Below are 10,219 nucleotides of genomic sequence, written 5' to 3'. Positions count from 1 at the left end.
GCTAATTTGATACATGTAATTTTGTGAAATAATTGCAACAATAAGGTTAGTTAATACATCTATCTCACATAATTATAATTTTTTGGGGGGTGGTGAGACAATTTAAGATCTACTCTCTTAGCAATTTCAGGTATATTATGCAGTATTGTTAACTATACTCAACATTTTGTCCATTAGATCTCCAGAACTTACTCATCTTATAACTGAAAGTTTTACTCTTTAACCAACATCTCCCATTTCCTCTACCGCCCTAACCCCTAGCAATCACCATTCCACTCTCTATTATTATGAATTTGTAGATTCTACATATCAGTGATATCATAAAATATCTGTCTTTTGTGTCTGACTTATTCCACTTAGCATAATGACCTCAGGAATGCCCATGTTGTTGCAAATGGTAGAATTTCCTTCATTTTGAAGGCTGAATAATATTTCATTGTATGTATGTATGTGTGTATATATATATATACATATATATCCATATATATCACATTCTTCTTTATCCATTCATTCATTAGTGGACATTACACATATATATCACATCTTCTTTATTCATTCATTCATTAATGGACATTTAGGTTGTTTCTGGCTCCTGTGAATAATGCTGCTATGAACATGGGAATATAGATATTTCCTCAAGATAATAATTTTGTTTCCTTTGGATATGTACCCAGAAGCAGGATTGCTGGATCGTATGGTAGTTCTATTTTTAATTTCTTGAGGAACTTCCATACAATTTTCATTATGACTGTACCAGTCTATGCTCCCAACAGTGTAAAAGGGTTTTCTTTTCACATCCTTTCCAGCATTTGTTATTACTTACCTTTTTGATAATAAACATTCTAACATGTATAAGGTGATATCTCATTGTGGTTTTAATGTTCATTCCCTGATGATTAGTGATGTTGAGCACGTTTTCATGTACCTGCTGGCCATTTGTATGTCTTCTGTAAAAAAAGCTATTTAGGTCCTCTGTCCATTTTAATTGGGTTATTAGGCTTTTTGCTATTGAGTTATTTGAGTTCCTTGTATATTTTGGATATTAACTTGTCATAAGATACGTGCTTTGCAAATATTTTCTCCCATTCCACAGGTTGCCTTTTCATTTTGTTGATGGTTTCTTTTGCTGTGCAGAAGCTTTTAATTTGATGTAGTTCCACTTGTTTATTTTTGTTTGCACTGTCAAATCCAAAAAATCATTGCCAAGACCATTGCCAATGAGCTTAAGCTCTTTTCACCTAGGAGTTTTATGGTTTCTGGTCTTATGTTCAAGTCTATTTTGAGTTAATTTTTTGCATATGGTGTAAGTTAAGGGTCTAGTTTCATCACTTTGTGTGTGAGTTTACAATTTTCCCAACACTTTATTGAAAAGACTCTCATTTCCTCATTGTGTATTCTTGGTACCTTTATTGAAAATTAATTAACTATACATGCATTGGTTTATTTCTGGGCTCTTTATTCCATTGATCTGTGTGTTTGTTTTAATGCCAATAACATACTGTTTTGGTTATTACAGCTTTGTAGTATAGTTTGAAATTAGGAAGTGTGATGCTTCCATGTTTGTTCTCCTTTCTGAAGGTTGTTTTGGCTATTCGTGGTCTTCTGTGGTTCCATATGAGTTTTAGGATTGTTTTTTCTATTTCTGTGAAAAATGCCATTGCAATTTTGATAGGGATTGTATTAAATCTATAGATGGTTTTGGATAGTAAGAATTTTTTAACAATATTAATTTTCCCCCTTCATGAACATGGAATATCTTTTAATTTATTTATGCCTTCTTTAATTTCTTTCATCAATGTCTTATAGTTTTCAGTTTACAGGTCTTTCATCTCCATGATTAATTTATTACTGAATATTTTACTTTTTTTGATGATATTGCAGATGGGATTGTTTTCTTAATTTTTCTTTTCAGTAGTTTGTTGTTAGTGTGTAGAAATTCAACTGATTTTTTTATGTTCATTTTGTACCCTGCAACACTACTGGGTTTATTTATTCTAAGAGTGTTTTGGTGGAGTCTGCAGAGTTTTCTATGTAAAATATCATGTCATTTACAAACAGAGACAATTTTACTTCTTTCATTTCAAGTGGATGCCTCTTATTTATTTCTCTTGTCTGACTACTCTGGCTAGGACTTCAATAATGTTGAATAAAAATGGTGAGAGTGGGTATACTTGTCTTTTTCGTGATGTTATATGAAAAGTTTCAGTTTTTTATTTTTAAATATGATGCTAGCTTTGGACTTGGCATATATGGCCTTTATTATGATGAAGTATGTTTCTTCTATACCCAATTTTCTGAGAGTTTTTACCATGAAAGGATGTTGATTTTGTCAAATGCTTTTTCTGCATCTTTTGAGATGATCATATGATTAAAAGTTGCTGGGTTTTTTTTGTTTTTGTTTTTTTTGCTATAGGTCTCTGGAACTCATGAACACAAAGCTTGTTGGCTTTCAGAGCTAGTCCACCCTCTGGTGGCAGCCTTAAAAATTGGAGCACTTGATGTATGATCCAAACACTTCACTCCTCAGGAAGAGGCTGGGAGTTGGAGATTCTCTCCTAATTGTATGGCATCATAAATGGGGATAGGATTTATGGCAAGAGTGTATCTCAGACTTTACTATCTGTTTTGAGTATTTTTCTCATTAACTGGTTTTGTAGGCATCACTCATCTAGTTTCTGAATTTCTCTCAGAGCAAGTTGCTCTATGTGTAGGTGTATAATTATTGCATCTATGGGAAGAGAAAAATTCAGGAACTTCCTATGTCACCATCTTGGTCCAGACCCTAATTTGGAATTTTGCTGAGGAAAATCCCTGTGGGAAAGTTTTACTTAAAAATTCTGTTTCTTTAACAGATGTAGGGTTATTTGTGTTATCCATTGTAACATTTATTTTTATCTTTTTTTATGTTCATAGAATCTGTAATGATATTCTTTCTCTAAGTATAGTATAATTATTGGTACCTATACCAATAAATACTGATAACTGGTGTCTTCTCTCTCTCTTTTTTTCCCAAGTCAATCTGGGTTGAGGTTTATCAGTTTTCTTGATCTTCTCAAAAAATCATCTTTTGGCTTCATTGATTTCATATATACATATATTCTAGGATTGGTATAAGTTCTTCCTTGTATGTTTTGTAGAATTCCCCAGTGAAGCTATCTGGTCTTGGACTTTTCTTTGCAGGGAGTTTCTATTCTTTCTTTCTTTCTTTCTTTTTTTTATTACAGACTTGATTTCACTTCTAGTGATCTGTCTGGTCAAATTACCTATTTCTTCTTGTTTCAGTTTTGGTGGGCTGTTTGTTACTAGAAACTTGTCCATTTTTTTTTAGGTTGTTCAATTTGTTGGCATATAATTATTCATAGTATTCTCTTACAGTATTTTTTTTTTGTATTTCTATGGTATCAGTTGTTGCATCTCCTTTTTCATTTCTTATTTTCTTATTTGAATCCTCTCACTTTTCTTCTTGGTGAGCCTGGCCAGAGGTTTGTTGATTTTGTTTACCTTTTCAAAGAACCATCTCTTGGTTTTATTGATTTTTTCATTTTTTAAATCTCTATTTTATTTCTTCTCTGATCTTTATTATTTCCTTCCTTTAGGTTTTGTTTGTTCTTTTTCTAATTCTTTTAGGTGGTAGGTTAGGTTGTTTATTTGAAATTTTTCTTGTTTTTTGAGGAAAGCCTATATTGCTATTAACTTTCCTCTAAGAACTGCTTTTGCTGCATCCTACAGATTTTGTATGGTGTGTTTTCATTGTCATTTGTCTCAAGGTATTTTTAATTTTCCTCTTTGATGTCATCATTGAGCCATTGGTTTTTTAGTAGCATGTTGTTTAGGCTCCATGTAATCTTTTTTTGTTTGTTTGTTTTGTTTTTCTCATTTCTCTTTCTGTGGTTGATTTCTAGTTTCATACCGTTGTGGTCAGAAAAGATGCTTAAAATGATTTCTATCCTCTTAAATATGTTGAGGCTTGTCTTGTGTCCTAGTATGTGGTCAATCCTAGAGAATGTTCCGTGTGCACTTGAAAAGAATGTGTATTCTGGGTTTTTTTGGATGTAATGTCCTGAAAATATCAATTAAGTCTAACTGTTTTATTGCATCATTTTGGATCTTTGTTGCCTTATTGATTTTCTGTCTAGAAGACCTCTCCATTGATATAAGTGGGGTGTTAAAGTGTCCTACTATTATTGTATTCCCATGAATTTCTCCCTTTATGTCTGTTAGTGTTTGTTTTACATATTTAGGTGCTCCTATATTGGATGCAAATATGTTGAGTATAATATCCTCTTCTTGTATTGATCCTTTTATCATTTTAATAGAGTCCTTCTTTATCTTTCTTTATGGCTTTTGTTTTAAAGTCTGGTTTGTCTGATATGAGTATTGCTACCCCCACTTTCTTGTCATTTCAGTTTGCATGAAATATGATTTCTAATCCCCTCATTTTCAGACTATGTGTGTTCTTTGCCCTAAAGTGGGTCTTTATAGGCAGCATATTGTAGACTCTTGTTTTTTTCCAATCTGACACTCTATGTCTTTTGATTGGAGCATTTAATTTATTGAAATTTCAGGTAATTACTGATAGATACAAATTTATTGCCATTTCAAACCTCGTTTTCCAGTTGATTTTGTATTTCTTCTTTGTCTCTTTCTTTTTCCTTTTGTGGTTTGATAGTTTTCTTCTGTATTATGCTTATGTTCCCTTCTTTTTGGTTTTTGTTAATCTATTGTATGTTTTCGATTTTTGGTTACCCTGTTTTTCAATTATGTTAACCCATTACTGTATCTACTTGCTTTAGACTGGTAGTCATATAGGCTCAAACACATTCTAGAAAAAAAATCTGCATCTTTTTACTCTCCTTCTCCACACTTTATGATTTTGATGCCCTCTTTTACATCTTCATTTTTATTCTTTTGCTGTTCATTGTCGTTATCATCACTTTCACAATTTTTTAAAAAAATTATTATTTTTTAATCTGTGTACTTGCTTAAGTGATTTACTTTCCAATTGTGATTTTCTCTTTCCTATAGATTCTTGCTTCTCCTCTATTTAGAGAAGACCTTTCAATATTACTTTTAGGCTAGGTTTAGTATTGTTGTATTCTTTTAGTTTTTGCTTGTCTGAGAAATTCTTTATCTATCCTTCTGTTCTAAATGATAATCTTGCTGGGTAGAGTATCCTAGATTGCAGGTTTTTCTCTTTCTGGACTTTGAATATATCTTGCCACTCCCTTCTGGCCTGCAACTTTTCTGTAAAGAAATCAGCTGATAGTCTTATGGAACCCTTATGGAACCCTTATGGGGGTTCCCTTTTAGCTAACTCTTTTTCTCTTGCTGCCTTTAGAACCGTGTCTTTAACTTTTGCCATTTTAACTATAGTATGTCTTGATGTAGGTCTGTTTGAGTTCATCTTGTTTGGACTCTCTGGGCTTCCTGTTCCTGGATATCTGTTTCCTTCTTTAGGTTTGGGAAGTTTTAAGCCATAATTTTTTCAAATACATTTTTAATCCCCTTTTCTCTTTCTTCCTCTTCTGGGATCCCTACTATGCTTAGATTGTCATGCTTTATATTATTCCATTGGTCTTGTATATTGCTTTCCTTTTTTTTAATTTGTCTTTCTGTCTTCTTTTCTAACTGAGTAATTTCCATTATTCTATCTTCCAGATCACTTATTCATGCTTCTGCATTATTCAGTTTGCTATTTATAACCTTTAGCTCAGCTTTCCTCTCAATAAATGAGTTTTCTAATTTTACTTGATTCCTCTTTATAGTTTCTAGTTCCATTTTACAGTAATCTGCATTTCTATCAATAGCCTTTCCTGATTCCTTCCTTGTTTTTGAACTCAGTGTCTATTAGACTGAAGAGGTCTGTTTCATCATTTGTTCTTTCAAGGGAATTCTCTTGATCTATTAACTGGGAGTGGTTCCTCTGCTTCTCATTTTACTTATTTTTCTCTGACTCTGTGTTTAGGAGAAACAGTAATCTACTGTGGTCTTGGAGGGCTGTTTTTATGTGGGAGCTTCCCTGTGTAGCCTGAGTGTGTCTAATATTTTTGGTGCAAGGGCTTTTTTTGGTAGGGATGCCTGCTGCACTTTTCCTCAGTGTGTGCTGGCCGTTGTCCCTCTGATAGAGGGTGTGACTCGTGTGGTGACTATCACCTGCACTGGATATTGAGAGAGGCTTCCTCTTTGCTCCATGGTTGTCTAAGTCTTATCAGGGTTGGCTCCCCATTTGTTGGAGTAGAAGCCCCCAGATTCGTTTCTGAGCTGCAGTGTGAAGTAGGCAGGACTGGAGCTCTCTCCTGCTGGGAGAGGAGCCACTGAGTATTCCTTTGCAGGAGCTGTGCACTAGGGAGAGTGCTCTGTGGTGTTGACTGTCACCCATTGTGTGGACTGACAAAGTACACTGTTGTTGGCACTGCCCTCAACTCCATCTCAGCCATGGAAATGCATGCAGTAGGCCCTAGTGTCCCTCAGGTGCTGTATTCAGAAAGCTACCCATGTAGATCCATAAGCACAGATCCACTGAAGTCAGGTACCAGGACCATAGTAGTCATGAACCTGGACCCACCTTGGGAGCTACAGAAGCAGCCCAGACCATGACCCTGCCTCCATGTGCACCTTTAAAGCCCACAGCTGATAATGCTGGCCCTGCCTCAGCCACAGGAGCATAAGTACTTGGCTCAGATGTCCCATAGGTGCTGAGTTTACAAGGGCCCCAGTGGTGGGGTCATAAATCTGTGAATTGCACAGCCATGGGGAGATAGCTCAGATTTCAGCACTGCTTCCTAAATTGTGTATCCCTTAGGGATCAGCTCGTATTTTCAACCCTGCCTCCATGTGTGGGCAACCCACAAGCACTTGCATGTTTCCAGAACTTGTAGAGGTGGAGCTGTGCCCACTGTGAGCAAGAATGAGGCTGCTATGGTGGGCCCTGCCCTTCCCTTTGAGTGCTTGCATTAGCAATGAGACTTCAATGGTGGACCTGGCTCCTTCCTGCACACACCCCCAGTTGAGGCTTGGACCATACTCCAGCCCCTTCAGGCTTCAGCTAACCCCAGTCCTTTCCCTGTGTCTGTCCTCTGAAGCCTGAATTTCAGCACCCAGCCCCTGCATCCACCAGCAGACACATGTCTCAGGCTGGGGAGTGCAGGGAGGTGGCATGGACCCTTTGTTCTGGTCTCTCTCTGTTCTGCCTCCTGCAAGCTGGGTGCTGCACTCTCCTCTGAGCCTCTGAAGCTCCCTTTCTGTCTCAGCTCATGTCCCCACCAGTGAACGGGATTCCCATGGTGAGGGAACCTTTCCTCTTTCATAGCTCTTTCCCAGGGTGCAAGGTTCCATCCCAATTCCTTTTTACTTTTTCTTTCATCCTTCCTGGTTACGTGGTGATCTTTCTTGTAATTTTGGTTTTATGATATCTTCTGCCAGTGTTCACCAGGTATTCTGTGAGAAGTATTCCACATGTAAATGTATTTTTGATGTATTTGTGGAAGGAGGTGAGCTCAATGTCCTTCTATTCTGCCATCTTGATCTGCCCCTCAGAGCAGATCCCAAGGGTTCTCTGTGAAATCAACTACACATAATTGAACTGGCAAAACTAGACACATCTCTGTGAATGTGAAGGTGTTATTGTCTCCTTTCACAATAGCATATAAATAAAATTTTTTAATTTGGTTATTAGAATGGCAGTTTAATTTGACATAAGAAACTTCTTTTGAAATACTTTTTTTTTCTGTTAGGTTTTATCACAGGATTCACATGTGTAATCCCACTTATGCCTAGAAAAAGACTGAAGGAATTGTTATGTGGTTGAAATGGCTAATATTATTGTTGATTTGGCTAGACTGTATTATCCATTATTTAACCAAATACTTATCCAAGTGTTCTTGTGATGATATTTTGTAGATGTGCATAGCAGCTGTAATAAATTGATTTTAAGTAAAGGAGACTACCCTTGATAATGTGGGTAAGTCTTACCCAATCAGTTGAAGGGGCTTAAGAGCAAAAATAGAAGTTTCATGGTGAGCAAATTTTGCCTCAAGACTGAAGCTTCAGTGCCTGCCTGGGTTTTCAGCCTCAGCCTCCTCTGCAAATTTTGGGCTCAGTACTGAAACATCAATGCCTGCCAGCCTACTCTATGATTTTAAACTTGCCAGCTCCACTTTCATGGTAGCCAATTCCTTAAAATAATTATCTTTATACATATACATGTAGTTATGATAAAAGATACCGTATATATTGGGCTGGACAAAAAGTTCATTCGGGTAACATCTTATGGAAAACCCTGAATGAACTTTATAGCCAACCCAATATCTATCTATCTATCTATCTATCTATCTATCTATCTATCTATCTATCTCCTATTCTGTTCCTCTGGAGAGCTCTGACTCATATATTGGTTAACTTGGAGTTTGGGATTATGGGTATCATTTTTACTTTTTACTTTGCTATTAACCACATTGTCCTCAGTGAAAGTGTATTACTGTCTAAGTAAAAGAAAATAAATTTTGTTTGAGAGCTCTCCAACCATTTAGAAACTGCTAAGAAATTCTGAAAATTAAAATTCAAAAATAAAGGGACAACATGATTTCTGCAATGAGAAATTATAACTTTTGGCTCTGCTAGAGAGATTTTTGCATACAAAGTTGGACCAGCCCGAACTATGTATTTGGAGTTTGAAACAAATCTTGATATTTTTTCCCTAGCTAAAGCTGGTTTAAAAATGTCATCATGGGAATTGAGGATCAGAAAACTATGGCAAACTCTATGACTATGGGTTTGAACTGGCATAGAGACCAAAAAACAAACAAACAAACACCAAAACAAAAACAACAACAAAAAAAGCAAATAAAAAGAAGACATTCAGTATCCAAATAATGTCACAGAATAAATCATATTACCATATTACTGGCTCATTTCCTTTACTTTTGAGGTTTTTGAACTAACAGATGAGGAAATGTGTTAGACTTAGTGTATCCTGACATCAGGATTTGATGAGATTTCTTTTGATGACTGGAAAATATGGAGAACTCTGGGCTGGATATGACTTGATTGAGATGTTGCATTATTGAGCTTACATGATAAAGTCTTGAATTAATACACTTTTTTTGGGGGGGGGTGAAAGGGAAATGGATTTGAGATTTATTATGGAGACAAATAATGGCACTGACTCACTTACTGGATGTCAGTATCAGTGCAGAAAGGGGCATTTCACATAATTTCTAGTTTGGAAATCCAGGGATCAATATATGCGTATTCGATTCACTAAAATGGGAAAATAGATACAGAAACACATGTTGGGGAAGAGGAGTTAGAGGCGACAATTTTAGATTTGGATATTCTGATTTTTAGGCACTTGTCAGACACGTAGATGGAGATATTTAGTAAGCAACAAAAAAAATGTCTTCTATAGCTCAGGAAACACCCAAATGCCCCTTATGATGAATAACAGCCACATTTAGGTCTAAGCAGGTGTCAAGAATTTTAGTTGTAGTAAATAAGGGAATATTAGTTATCTTAGGGATAAAAATTATTGAATTATTGAGGAATAGTTTCAAAATGGGAGAGACTGGGTATATTTATATGATAAGGGTAAGATGCTGGTAGATAGCAATATGTTGAAGCTATGTCTGAGGGTGTAATAAAAGAGGACATAATAAAAAAGGAAAAGAGAGCTATATCAGAGAGCACGATGATAAAGAATAGCTGAGGGAATGATAGTCAGAGCACCAGATTAACGTGAATAAATGTCTTAGAGGACTTCTTCCTCTAAAACATGAATAAATAAGGAGTAAGTATAGATGTTGGGGAGCAAGGAGTTAAAGCAGCAAGACTGTGATTCATTTCTGCCCTGTTTACCAGGCTGATGCGTCTGAGGGAAAGAAAAAAAGGCAACTTGACCTGGTCTCATCTCCTTATAAAGATGGTAACTTGTCCTTTGTGTAAATAGACTAATATATATTTTTTAGGAGGAGAGTCCTTATTTATGGAATGCCCTTTATAGGCTGTCCCTGGCTTAAAATTGCTTATGGAAATGCATCTGGGATTTATGGATTTATGAGGCACAGATCATGAAAAATGTCAAATAAGTTCTACAGTTCTCTGGAGTATAAAATGGAGATGTTTCATAATTGGACCCTCCCGATTATATAAGGTGAGCCACAGGCATCACTTAGAGACCTCATGTATTCTTCTTGGTCAAACGGCTCCTGTCCAACATGGAAAG

This window comes from Globicephala melas, chromosome 2 (genome assembly GCF_963455315.2).
Source record: "Globicephala melas chromosome 2, mGloMel1.2, whole genome shotgun sequence".
Taxonomy (NCBI): Eukaryota; Metazoa; Chordata; class Mammalia; order Artiodactyla; family Delphinidae; genus Globicephala; species Globicephala melas.
Note: the sequence above shows the minus strand (reverse complement) of the source record.